Source organism: Elephantulus edwardii, unplaced genomic scaffold (assembly GCF_000299155.1).
Source record: "Elephantulus edwardii isolate Elephantulus edwardi_28Jun2011 unplaced genomic scaffold, EleEdw1.0 scaffold00232, whole genome shotgun sequence".
Classification (NCBI taxonomy): Eukaryota; Metazoa; Chordata; class Mammalia; order Macroscelidea; family Macroscelididae; genus Elephantulus; species Elephantulus edwardii.
The window spans coordinates 1,534,438-1,548,026 of NW_006399982.1; the positions used below are offsets into that span (position 1 = coordinate 1,534,438).

General features: G+C 40.5%; 1 pseudogene; it reads right to left on the minus strand.

Annotated features, from left to right (window-relative positions):
- Nucleotides 1-378: 378 nt before the first annotated feature.
- Nucleotides 379-13,589, minus strand: part of LOC102855715 — a 164,339-nt pseudogene continuing 151,128 nt past the window's right edge.

The window sequence follows — 13,589 nt, forward strand, 5'->3', positions numbered from 1 at the left end:
CCAAGGAATAGCCTCTCCTAGCAACATGCCCAAGTATATGAGATGAAGCTTTGTCATCTTTGTCTCCAAGGAAAACTCTGGTTGCACTTTCTCTACTTTATGTCAAAATGAAAACATAAGATTGTCAGCAAACCTCATTCTCTCATAATAAACGTCAAGTGTGTGTCTTTTTTTGGCTGAGTAAATGTGCTTTATTGATGGTTTATGGCAAGATGAGCTCTAGAAGTCCTTCCCGTTTTTCAGGGGGACTAGATGAGAACTGTGTCAAGGATGTGAGCGTCTCAGTGTGTGTAGGGGATCGAGCTGGGGCAAGGACTCCCCAACAACTCGGGGTCTCTCTCTCAGTGCTATTTCTGGGGCTGCTGGTTCAGGGAGTTCCTAGTCTTTGAAGCCCATGGGAACCATCAAGTCAATCACCTTGTTGCTGTAGCCAAATTAATTGTTGTACCTACCGGGAAATGAGTTTGACAAAGTGATTGTCCAGGTTAATGCCAGCCCAAGCATCAAAGGTGGAAGAGTGGGTTAAAGCCATGAGAGGCAACCAGGTCTTCAGTGTGTCCTTGGATGTTATTCAGAAACCCTTCTGATGACTGCTTTACTACCTTCTTGGTGTCATCATATGGCTGTTTTCTCCAGATGGCACATCATATCTATGACCAGGATGTTGGGGATGGGGACACAGAAAGCCATTCCAGTTAAATTTTCATTCAACTCAGGGATGATCTTGTTTATAGCCTTAACCGTGCCAGCAGATTCAGGGTAGATGTTCTGGGCAGCCCTCTGGCCATCACACCATAGCTTTCCAGAAGGGTCATCCACAGCCTTCTGGATGACAGTGAGGGCAGCATAGACTGTGGTCTTCAGTCCATGTATGATGCCAAAATTGTCATGGATGATCTTGACTAGGGAGTGGAAAGGGGAGGAAAGCAGTTGGTGGTATAGGAGGCATTGCTGACAATTTTGCAAGAATTATCATACTTCTCATGGTTCACGCCCATCACACACATGGGACATTGGCAGAAGGAGCAGAGATGAGTATGCGTTTGGCATGTTGAGATGATCTTTCAACCTAGTACTTTGGGTATAGGTGTGAATTTAGGCAATTAAGAGAGTCTAAAATAAAGCAATATGCCAGTAAACAAACAAACTTTGAGATAGGAACCTAAGTACCAAAGACATCATTTTGTGCTGCCCAATGACTGGAGTGTTAGAGGCGAAAGGAGATCTGTGTCCCGTTTGTTGTTCTACCTTAAGCTGAATGCATTTTTCTCTTCTTCCACCAGGACAGGATAACCAAGGATATAGGCTTGGAAGACCCCACTCTAGTTACCATGATCACGGCCCTGTGAATAGAATGGGGTGGTGGCTATGGCTGAGTTACAAGGCACATGAGAAACTACCCAAGGAACCAAACAGCAGATCGGGAAGAGATCCATGCCACCTCCAAGTCATGGAACCTAAGAAGCTGGTGCATCATCTCCACGCTCTTTTCCTGCCTCCACTGAGATAAATGCCCAGGCCAACTTTTGAAGTTTTATACTGAAGCTTGTAGAGCCATTGTGAGTATGAATCCTGAATTATTTTTTTTTTATTATGTTGAACTGTTTGTTACAGGAGATAGAAAGAATCATTGTTTTTGGAAGGGGGAGCTACTTTATATCTAAGATTTATTTGCTACTGAATTTATCCTTGTTCTGTAACTATGCTTTTCACATTTTATTGCTAATAGATACTTGTTTCAACTTAGAGGGACCCTGTGCACAACTGAATGAAACACTATCTTGTCCTGTGCTCTCTTCACAGTATTTATTATGTTTGAGCCCATTAATGTGATCACGTGTTAATTTATCTCATTGAGGGTCTTTATGTCTGCTGACTCTTTATTTTAACAGGGGCTAGTATCTCCTGACAGCATATACAAATATGTAAGAGGGAGTCTTACTATTCTTATTTCTAAGGAGCATTTTTCCCAATACTTCTTCCAAGACAGATTTGTTTCTTCTTCTGGCAGACTGGGGTACATTCAACATTCCTTGCCAAACTATAATTCAAGGGTATCAATTCTTCCATGAAGCGATTAGTGGACATCAAAACTACCTGGAAGGCTTGTTAAAACAGATTCTAATTTAGTAGTTATGTGGTGGGGTCCAAGAATTTATATTATGAAAACTTCCCACGTGCTGCTGATACTGCTGGTCCAGGCATCACATTTTGATATTCACTTCCTGAAATTTTGCAGCAATACATAAGAGAGTCCAGTCAAGAATGCTTACTAATCTGTTCTGAGGAGCTAAACAACTGTAAACAAGCATTTGTTCAGCAAATATTTGTTCTAATGCTTTTTAGAAAATAAAATACCAGACACTATGCTAAATCTAAGAGAGAGAATGGTCAGCTCCTTGGAGAGCTTACTGTCTATTGGAGGAGAGATGCATTAATTAGCTTAAATAGGTAAAAGTGGACTAAAAAAGTGCAGTGAAAGAAAGTTACTGCTGTTATGTGCTGTCAAGTTGAATATGACTCATAGTCTCCTTATGAACAACTGATCTGAACCCTGTCCTATCCTGTGCCAGCCTCACAATCTCTGGCACCCTCAAGCCCATTGGTGAAGTTACAGCAATGGGCAATTGCAAAGGAAAGAAGTAGGAAAATAGGAGATCCAGAAATAAGGAAATAGGCAATCACATTTTATGACTTGTGAAGTGTCATTTAAAGAGAGATATGAATGAGAGAATATGTAAGAAAAAGGGTTTTGTTTTGCTGCCTCCTTTTAAAATTTGTCTGTGTGTGTGTGTGTGTGTGTGTACTGTAAAATCAGATCTGACTGGTACAGGAACTGCTTCCTTTTTTAACAGAGAGTTAGATTCCTAGGATAAAGAATATATGATGAAATATATATCAAGAAACTGAAAGAAGACTAGCATAACTGGAACTAGGAAGCAAAAGGAAGAACCCAAGGATTAAGAAGAAAGGGAGTTGATGTGGAATGGTAAGCTCTGTTAGATTTTTATTTTCAATTGGATTTGCACTTAAAAATCCTTTTGGGGAGCTCTGGTGGCCTAGTGGCAAGGAGCTGCAACTACAATCCCAGAGGCGCATGGTTCAAATCCACCAGATGCTCTGCCGGGGAAGGAGGGACAATCTCCTCCTGTACCAGTCAGATCTGATCTGATGGTACACACACACAAAAACAAAAAAAAATCCTTTTAATCTTTCCACATGATTTTCTGTTTAGCCTATCTATTGATTTGTATGATTTTCTAGAATTCTCATTCTTCTTGATGTTAGTCATAATTTGTTAGGATCCATACAGCCAAGCTCAACATCAAGAAAACAAAATTTCTCACCACTAGGATGATTGGCAGCATCATGACAGATAGTGAAGAGATTGAGATTGCTAACAGCTTCAGTTTGCTTGGCTCCACAATCAACATTCTTGGTTCCAACAGCCAATTACTTGCTATGTATCAGAAAGCTGGACAATGACTAGGGAAGATAGAAGGAGAACTGATGCCTTTGAGCTGTGGTGTTGGAGAAGAGTATTGAATGTACCATGGACTGGTAGGAGAACAAACAGGTTCATCCTAGAGAGAGTGAAACCAGGCTACAACTTGGTGGTAAGGATTCTGAAGCTCCCTCAGACAAACTTTGGCATGTTGCAAGGAGGAACTAGTCCTTGGAGAGGAACATTATGCTTGGGACGGTAGAAGGACAGTACAAGAGAGGAAGACTCTCAATGAGATGGATTGATTCAGTGACTGGGGTAATGGGGGAAGATGTGTCAGAGACAACAAGGTTGTTACAGGATCAGGGATGTTGTACATAACGTTGCTATTACGTGGGTCACATGGTGATCTCAGGCACAATAGAACTGGCACTTGCAGGGTGGTCCTGCGCTATCCCTTAAAGGTCATTTGTATCTTATAAGTGTTGCTAATATTGGTCCCAGTTTATCATTTTATTCTTTCCTTTGTTTGTTGATTTAATCACAAGGAAAGTGTAAACATTTGTATTCTCAAATTCGTTACTGTTCTATGATTCTAGGTTTTGCATCATTCATACAAAGATTTTCTCCATCTAAAAGTTTCTTCATAAAGGATATGCCATTTGAAGACATAAAAAAAACCCTCTTTTTTAATGAAAAAAATCTGGGAAAAAAGGTAAAGATAAAAGGTTTGCTAATACACTTTGTTAGGGGTGGGTTGAGGAGAGTACACATTCTCTTATTTTGGGTAAGTGTAATGGAGATATTAGAGTATGGGGTAGTGTACAAGGTAGCATTGATTGCTTCTGGATTAGCCTTCCATGTGACTGGTCCTCAGGTATGTCCATGGACAATTCCTTTTTCAATTCTTTCATGTTAGAGCAGTTTAGTTGCAGGCAACAGACTCATGTTGACCAAGGAAATCTCAGTCAGAGCCTTCTTTAGTTATGATGGCAGATGGTATTTTTGTTCATTAATGAAGTCATGTATTAGTCACTGCTCTGGCTGTGATATCCCCAGTGCAGCAGCAGGGAGCTGAAGAGTCTTCTTCCTGGCTGTCTTACTTCCTAAACAGGAAGTGGGGTTACTGCCATGCAGTCAGGGTAACATCTCACCCTGATGCTCTGTCACCTCAAGCTCAGCAAAATGTTCTCCTTGAAAAGTGGCACATAAATATGGGTGAATGGGATAAAACTGGAATCAGAGACAGAAAAGATGAAGACATTCCACTGGGGCATCACTTGAGTCTCTCTTTCCACTCCAACAGGAAGGCAGGGCAGGGTCTATCAGGAAGAGTTAAGTGCTTCTCTGGGAAATCTCTCTCTTACTCCTCTTTACTCCATTGAAGCAGTTATTTCTGTTCTTCATTGCCCCTCATTCCACTGACACATACTTCTTGTTGTGTACTGTCAAATCAGCACCAACGCATAGCCGATCCTTTAGAGAGTTTTCAGAGGCAGTTAAGCACGTGGGAAAAGATTATCTATCTTTCTTCTGTGGAGCAATAGATGGTTCAAACCTTGTGCTTTTGAGTTGGAAGCACTACTCCCTATTGTTATTAACTTACAGAATTCAAGTACATTGTTTTCCAGACCAGATTCTTCCAATCTCCCTCACACCCCAGCCATCAAATTGTACAACCCAATAATTAATACACCCTCCCCCTGCACACCCTCATCCCTCTGCTCCCTCCACCCCCTTGGATCCTCATACTCATTCTACAATAATGATGTTATACAATATTTGTCCTTTTGGGACTGAATTAGTTCACTCAGCATAATGCTCTCCAGTCCTTCCTAAGTTAGGTAATAATTTACAACATCATTGCTCCTGCATGCTGTATAGTATTCCATTGTGTGAATATACCATAATTTCTCCATCCATTCAGTTGTGGTTTGACATCTGGGCTGTTTCCATGTTCTTGAGGTGGTGAATAACGTGACAGCACAACCCTTTACCGCTAAGTCACCAGAGTTCTCGGACACATATTTAAACATATTCAAGTGTATAGGGTACTGAAAACTACTCAGATATGTGGAAATGTTGGTACTTTTCTGCTTGTTCCACAAATTACTCTGTTCATTCATTCTGTTTCCTCCAAGAACTCCAAGTTCCTGTTCCTTCTCTGCATTCTTCTGTACTAATTCTGACTCTGGGTTGGCTCTTGACCACTGGAAGAGGGAAGAAGACAGGGAGTAACTCTCCTCTAGAGGAGTTAGAGCCCTGTTGCTATCACTGACTCTCCAGTGGGATCCATGGTGTGCTTCTTTCTTCACAGGGATGATGCTATTAGAACATAAGGATCACACTGTATTATTATAGTTAAAAGTCTCTCCCAGTCCTAAGAGTCAATGATTTCATTAATTTAAATAATTTTTGAATTTCAGAGCTAAGCATGACATAAAGATTTGAGTCAGTCTGGAATATAAAGAAAATGTGGAATGTCTCATATTTAATTGCTCTGCACACAGATTAAACAGGTGTGAAGAAATAATACAACCCTGACACCCACCTTTCCTGATTTTAAACCAGGAATTTAAAATTTGATCTTAAAATGCAGTGTTCCCTGTTCCATTCAAACAATAGCTTCTTGGTCTAGGCATAGGTTTCTCCTAAGCACAATTAAATGTTCTAGGATTTCTATTCTTCTCAATGTTAGCCATAATTTGTTATAATTCATACAGTCACATGTCTTTGCATAGTCAATAAAACACAGACATTTTTCTGTTATTACCTGCTCTCCACAGGATCTGTCTGAAACCAGCAATGATATTCCTGGTGCTACAGTTTCTTCTAAACTCAGCTTGAACGTCTGTCAGTTCCCTGTCAACGTACTGTTTGAGTCACCTTTGAATGGCTCCAGCAGTAAACTGGACTCTATGAAGGGGAAGGTATGTGAACAGAATGCATTTCTTATGCACTACTTTCATGCATTGGAGGAAGAATCATCAACACCTTGTGATATACAGATGACACAAGCATACTTGCCGAAAATGAGGAGGTACTGAAATATTTGCTGCACAAGGTCAAGGACTGTAGTCTTCAATATGTATTGAAGCTCAACATCAAGAAGACAGATTCTTACCACTGGGTCAATTGTCAGCACCATGATAGATGGAGAAGAAATTGAGTTTGTCAACAATTTCAGCATGTTTGGTTTCATAATCAACACTCTTAGCACCAGCAGTCAGGAAATTAAAAGACAAATTGCACTGGGGAAGTCTGCTGATAGAGACCTCTCCAAAGTGCTAAAGAGTAATGATGTCATTATAGGGACTAAGGTGTGCCTGATATAGGCCATGGTCTTTGCAATTACTTGCTATGTATCAGAGAGCTGGACAATGACTAAGGATAACAGAAGAAAAATCAATGTCTTTCAGTTGTGGTACTGGAGAAGAGTATTGAACATACTGTGGACTGTTGAGAGAATAAACAGGTGGAAAGAGTGAAACCAAGTTTCTCCTTGGAGGCTAGGATTTTGAAGCTCTGTTTTTTTTGGCACATGGCCAAGAAGAACCAGTCCTTGGAGAAGGACATCATGATTGGAAGGATAGAGGAATAATGTAGGAGAGGAAGACCCTGAATGAATTGGATTGATACAGTTGGTAGGTTAATGAGAGTAGGTGTGTTAGGGTCAATGAGACTCAGGATATGGCAGGGTCAGAGCTATTGTACATAGGGTTGTTATGAGTCACAGGCAACTCGATGGCACATAACAACAATATAAAGAGGAATGTGGCATCAGGATGGGAGGAAGATTCTTCAACAACCTGAATTACACAGATGATACAACCTTACTTGCTAAAAGTGAAAAAGACTTGAAATGTTTACTGCAGAAAATCAACAACTAGGCCTTTACCTTGGATTATATCTGAAAATCAAGAAACAAAGGTTCTTATGACAGAACCAATAGGCAACACCAAGATAGATGGAAAAGAGATTGAATCTTACCTGGATGAACAAGCAACACCCTTGGTACTAGCAGTCAGGTGATAATTGCCTTGGGCAAGTCCACTGTTAGGGACTTCTCCAAAATACGGAAAAGAAATGTTAGTTTGAAGACTAAAGTATGCCTGATTCAGTCCATGGTCTTTTTAATCACTTTCTGTACTTCTGAGAACTGGACAATGAATAAGGATAACAGAAGGAGAATTGTTATCTTTGAGTTGTGGTATTGAAGAGGAGCCCTGAATATCCCATAGACTGCCAAAAGAACAAAAAAGATATGTCTTGTAAAAAGTGTAGACAGAGTGGTCCTTAGAGGCAAGGATGGTGAAGGTCCATCTTTTATACTTTGGACATTTCTTGAAGAGACTTTTCCTTGGAAAAATATATCATCATTGGAAAGGTAGAAGGTCAATGAAAGAGAGGATGACCCTCCCACACCAGGGGATGGATTGATACTATGACTACAGCAATGGGTTCAAGGGTACCAGAGATGGTGAGGATGGCCCAAGACAGGACATCATTCAGATCTGTTCATAGGGTCACTATGAGTTGTACTCAATCTAATGGAACCTAGCAGCAACTACAACACACATTTAATTCACTTCACTTAACATTTTTCTGAGGACCCGAGGTGTGCAGGTGACAGAGATATAAACAAAAAGAGATATAGACCCTTATGACAAGCTTATAGCCCCAAAGGAGAGATAGAGGAATGTTAAAATTTTTGCCTACGACAGACAAAGAATATAACAGCATGACTGAGAAAGAATTCTAAAACTATCAGAAAGAAGGTAACAGTTCAGTTTCTTTGGCTGCTTACCAAACACACCTTAACCAGGGGAATAGATAATAGACTGAAGCAAAATGGTTATTTCATAAAATTAAAGGAGAAAGTGGATAACAATGTTTTAGAAAAACAGGAGTAGAAAGGCAAAGGAGAATGTAACATGTTGTGCTGCTAATTGAGAAGGCAGGGGTCCAATGCACCAGCCCTCTGAGGGAGCAAGACAAGCAGCGTCCTTCCCTCAGGATTTACCACAGCGGAGAATTGCTCTGAGAAGGACCCCACTCCATGGTAGTCCATGAGCTTTTGTGAGCATAGTGGCCAGAGATCACGATGAAGCTTAACGATGCTGTCATTGAAATGATTCAAGATTCAGGAGCTCTCAACTCTCCTCCCTCTGCCCTCTGACTGAAGTCCATGTTCTTAGCAGTGGATGTTTTTGGTTCACTTTAATCACATGCTTAATTTTTAATTTTTGAGCATGTGTGTTTGTGTGTGTGTGTGATGGTGATGGAGATGGTGGGAGTTTGAAAGTGCAGGCAGGGGGAAAAGTAGACATTGTGTTTGATATTTTAAGTAGGTCAGTTTGGAATTGAAGTTTCCTTGACACCTTAAAAAGCAGCAGAATTGTGAATGTTCTTCACAGACATCTGCTAGAGTGATCTGGAGAAGTTTGTGGAAGAATTAGGCCTTGATGAACAGATAAAACGTTTAAAAATTCTATTTGGAGAATTAGTAGAAAAAGGACACTCTGGTCTGAAGGAACAACTTGTAAAGCTGTTTTAAAAGGAAAAACACAAATTATGACCCAGTAATAGAATGTGTTTGGAGTCAAATATGAAGAATGATTAAGAAGTCAGGAATTAATGTCCTATCTCACTTTATAGCATGACACAACCTTACTTGCTGAAAGTGAAGAAGATTTGAAGCACTTGTTACAGAAGATAAAGGAATGCAGCCTTTAGTATGGATTGCGGCCCAATATCAAGAACACAAAAATTCTTCCCACTGGACCAATAAGCAGTGTCATGATGGACGGAGAGGAGACTGAAACTGTCAACAGCTTCATCTTGCTTGGACCCACAATTCACACTCTTGGTATGAGCAGTCAGGAAGTAAGGAGACACATTGCACAGGGAAAATCTGCAGTTTAGGGACCTTTCCAAATTTTTGAGGAGTAGTGATGTCAGTTTGAGGATTAAGTTGCGTCTGATTCAGGCCATGATGGTCTTTCTGATCACTAGGACCTGGACAATGAATAAGGATGACAGAAAAAGAATTGACGCCTTTGAGCTGTAGTCTTGGAAAAGAGCACTGAACGTTCCATGGATGGCCAAGAGAACAAATACATAAGTCTTGGAGATGGTGTAGCCAGAGTGCTCTTTGGAGGCAAGAATGATGGGGCTTGTCCTCATAGACTTTGGACATATTGATAGAAGGTTATAATCCTTGGAGAGGGATGTGCGGCTGGGAAGGGTGGAGGGTTGATGAAAGAGAGGAAGACCTTCAACCAGATAAGAGTGACACTGTGATCACTCAATGGGCTGTGTGTCAGAAAGTGTTACGATGGTTCAAGACAGGACTAAGTTCAAATCTTTTGTTCAATGGCCTGTAACAACAACAACAACATGACAGAATGAAATAATATAAAAATGTTTATAAGCTAGAAAGTACTTTTTAAATTGTAAAGATTTCTATATTTATGAATGCATGTTTTAAAAGAGAATAGTCCATAGTGAATTGAATTTTTAATTCCAGCATTTTCTGCATTGTCTTATTTTTTGCTAAATAAGACATGTTAAGTAGAAAAACTTCCTGTGAAAGGCTGTAATTTCTAAATATGCAAGCCTTGATATGATGTATATAAATTCAGAATCCTGAAGGGATTCTTGTATACTTGCTTCTAACTAACTCCTTTTTCTGAAAGATAGCTTTTTAATATGTCAACCCTTTACAGAGATAACAGCTATTTGTTGTTGTAGTGTGTGAGTCCCTGACCCCACACCTCCAAACATCTAATGTTGTAAAATTGTGTAATTTCAAGTAAGGAGCGTTGTTGTTGTTGTTGTTGTTATCTACTGCTGAGTCAGAACTGACCCATAGCTCACCTGCCAATGAGTTTTTGGAGGCAGTGAATTGTACAGGAAGAGATTGTCTGTCCTCCTTCTGCAGAGCAGCTGGTGGATTTGAACTGTGAGCCTGGTGGATTTGGACTATGTGCCTTTGGGATTGCAGTGAAGCGCTTCTTACCACTAGGCCACCAGTTCTCCCCAAGGAGCACTGTTGTTACATCATGTTGAGTCACCTGAGACTCATAGCAACCCTACGTACTATAGCTCTGAACTCTGCCCTATTCTGAGTCAATCTTGTTGTCTCTGAAACACCCCTATACCCCATTATCCTAGGTACTGTGTCAGTCTGTCTCATTCAAGGTCTTCTTTGCCTGCACTGTTCCTCTACTCTTGATGTCCTTCTCCAAGGACTGACCCTTCCTGCTAATGTGCACAAAATATGTGAGATGGAGTTTCAAAATCCTTGCTTCCAAGGAGCAGGTTGGTTTCACCCTCTCTTGCACAGACTTGTTTGTTTTGATTGTAGTCTTCTCCAGCACCATAACTCAAAGACATTGATTCTTCTTGTACAATCCTTAGCCATTGTCCAGCTCTCTGATGCATAGCAAGTAATTGCAAAGACTATGGCTTGTACTAGATGCACTTTAGTCTCTAGACTGATATTGTTGCTCTTTAGCACTCTGTAGAGATCCCTGACAGCAGATTTTCCCAATGCAACTAATCTTTTGATTTCCCAACTGTTAGTGCCAAGAGTGTAGATTGTGGAACCAAGTAAGCTCTAATTGTTAAAAATCTCAATCTCGTCTCCCTCTATCATGGTGCTGCCAATTGGCCCAGTGAGAGAATCTTTGTTTTCTTGTCATTGAGCTTCAATTTATATTGAAGACCACAGTCCTTGACTTCCTGTGGCAAACACCCCAGGTCCTCCTCATTTTTGGCAAGCAAGGTTTGTATCATGTGCATAACATAGTTTGTTGACAAGTCTTTCTCCAGTCCTGATGCCACATTCCTCCGTATAAATTCCAGTTTCCCAAAAGATCTGTTTTGCATTATATGGAGACCGTATGGAGAAAGGATGCATCCCTCATGAACATCTTTTCTTGCTCTGTGCTGATGACTGCTTCTTGGCCCAAGCATGGGCACAACGAAGTGTTCTGGGATTCCCATTCTTCTCAAGGTTAGCCACAATTTACTGTTATGCACTCAGTCAGATTCCTTTGCATAGTCAAGGCAACATTAGTCTTCAACAAATATAGAATAACTATATTACTATATTCTATGAAACAAATATTATTGCCCTAATTCTTAAAATGAAGAACTCGGGATTCAAAGTCACACAGCTAGAAAGTGCAGAAGGAAGATTCCACACTCTTATCTATATATTTCTGTAGTTAGCTTTTCCCACCATAGTGTTAAATTATCCACTACTCTCTCCAAATCATTAGTCTCTAAAGTCACAGGAAAAGTGACATATTATCTAGCAGGAAGATGGACAATATTCAGTATTGTTTGAATCTACAAAAGAGTAAGTTGGCCAAGAGATAGTTGTTCATGATTTCAAGAAATGAGAGAGAGCCGGTGGTTATTGAGAACCCTGGTAGGGGCCAGCACTATGCCATATACTTTTTTAAAAATTAATTTTAATGAAAGTTTACAGAGACTTAGGCTTTTCAGTCATTCATTGTTACACTTTTCTCCCTGCTCACCCCCTCACCCCTGCCAGATACTTTTTCATGTTACTCCTCTGATCCTTGTAGCATCCCTGAGAGTTGAAATTATTCTATTCCTTTCAAAGATGACAAAGCATGGCTTTAAAATACGCTAATTGTTTAAAGTAGATAGTAGACCTAGGTGTTCCATTCACTTGTTCAAAATCACTTACTGAGCACTCTGGGTTTACAACTGTGACCAAGTTGTCAAAGAGTCTTGGTGGAATGCAGTCTCATTTGAGGAATCAGATATTATTTAAAAAAATTAATGAAGAATCGTATTGTAAGAAGGTTATAAAACTTATGAGGAAATACAAAGGCTGAGCAGGATGAAAGGATAGAGGACAAGAAGGAGTAGTTTAAAAGCTGAGTGTGTTAGGTTCTGTTCTGTCAAGGAACAATCTAAGTTTTCCTTGTGTTGTTTTTGTTAGGTGCCATTAAGTTGAATACAACTCAGACAACTTAGGGACAACAGCTCTGAACCCTGTCCTTTCCTGTGCCATCCTCACACCCTCTGACACACTTGAGCTCATTGTTGAAGTCACTGTGCCAATCAACTTGGTTGAAGGTCTTCCTCTGCATCACTGTCCCTTTACCTTTCTAAGCATGATGTCCCCCCTCAAGTAGTATCCTTTGCTAGCAACATTCCCAAAGGATGTGAGATAAAGCTTTATCATCTTTACCTCTGAGGAACACTCTGACTGCTCCTTTTCCAGGACCTATCTGTTTCTTTTTGGCAGTCCATGGAATACATTCAGCATTCTTCTCCAACACCACAGCTCAATGGCTTCAACTCTTTCTCTGGCATCCTTATTCATTGTCTGGGTCTCAGATGCATAGGAAGTGATGAGAAGGCCACGTCCTGAAACAGGATGTTGTTGTTGATTGCCATTGAGTCAAGCAGGACTCATAGGACCCTATGAACAAAAGACCTGAAGCCTTTCTATAATTATTGACATTTATCAAAGTTCATAGTTTCCAGAGGAATGTTGTTTAGATGCCACATATTGGGTGCCACTCTTGCTTCCAAACTTTTGTCCTTTACATACAGAATATGTTGTTGTTGTTACATGCCGTTGAGTCACCTGTGACTCATAGTGACCTTGTGTACAACATCCCTAAAACCTGCTCTGTTCCGTGACAATCTTATTGTCTTTGACATCTACCCTCATTACCTCAGTCACTGCGTCAATCATCTCATCAAGAGTCTTCCTCTCTTCTGCTGTCCCTCCACCCGCCCAAGCATGACTTCCCTCTCCAAAGAGGTCCCTTCTTGCAACATGCCCAAAGTATGTCAGATGAAGCTTCAGAATCCTTGCCTCCAAGGAGCAACCCTGTTAATCCTCTCTAGGACAAACTTGTTTCTTCTCCTATCAGTCCATAATATATTCAATACTCTTCTCCAGCACCACAGCTCAAAGACATCAATTCTCCTTCTATCATTCCTAGTTATTGTCCAACTCTGATGCATAGCAAATAATTACAAAGATCATGGCCTTGATCAGGTGAAACTTAGTTTCCAGACTGACATTGTTGCTCTTCAGTACTTTGCCCTGCCCAGAGAGGGAATGAGATCCCTTAAACAACCCACC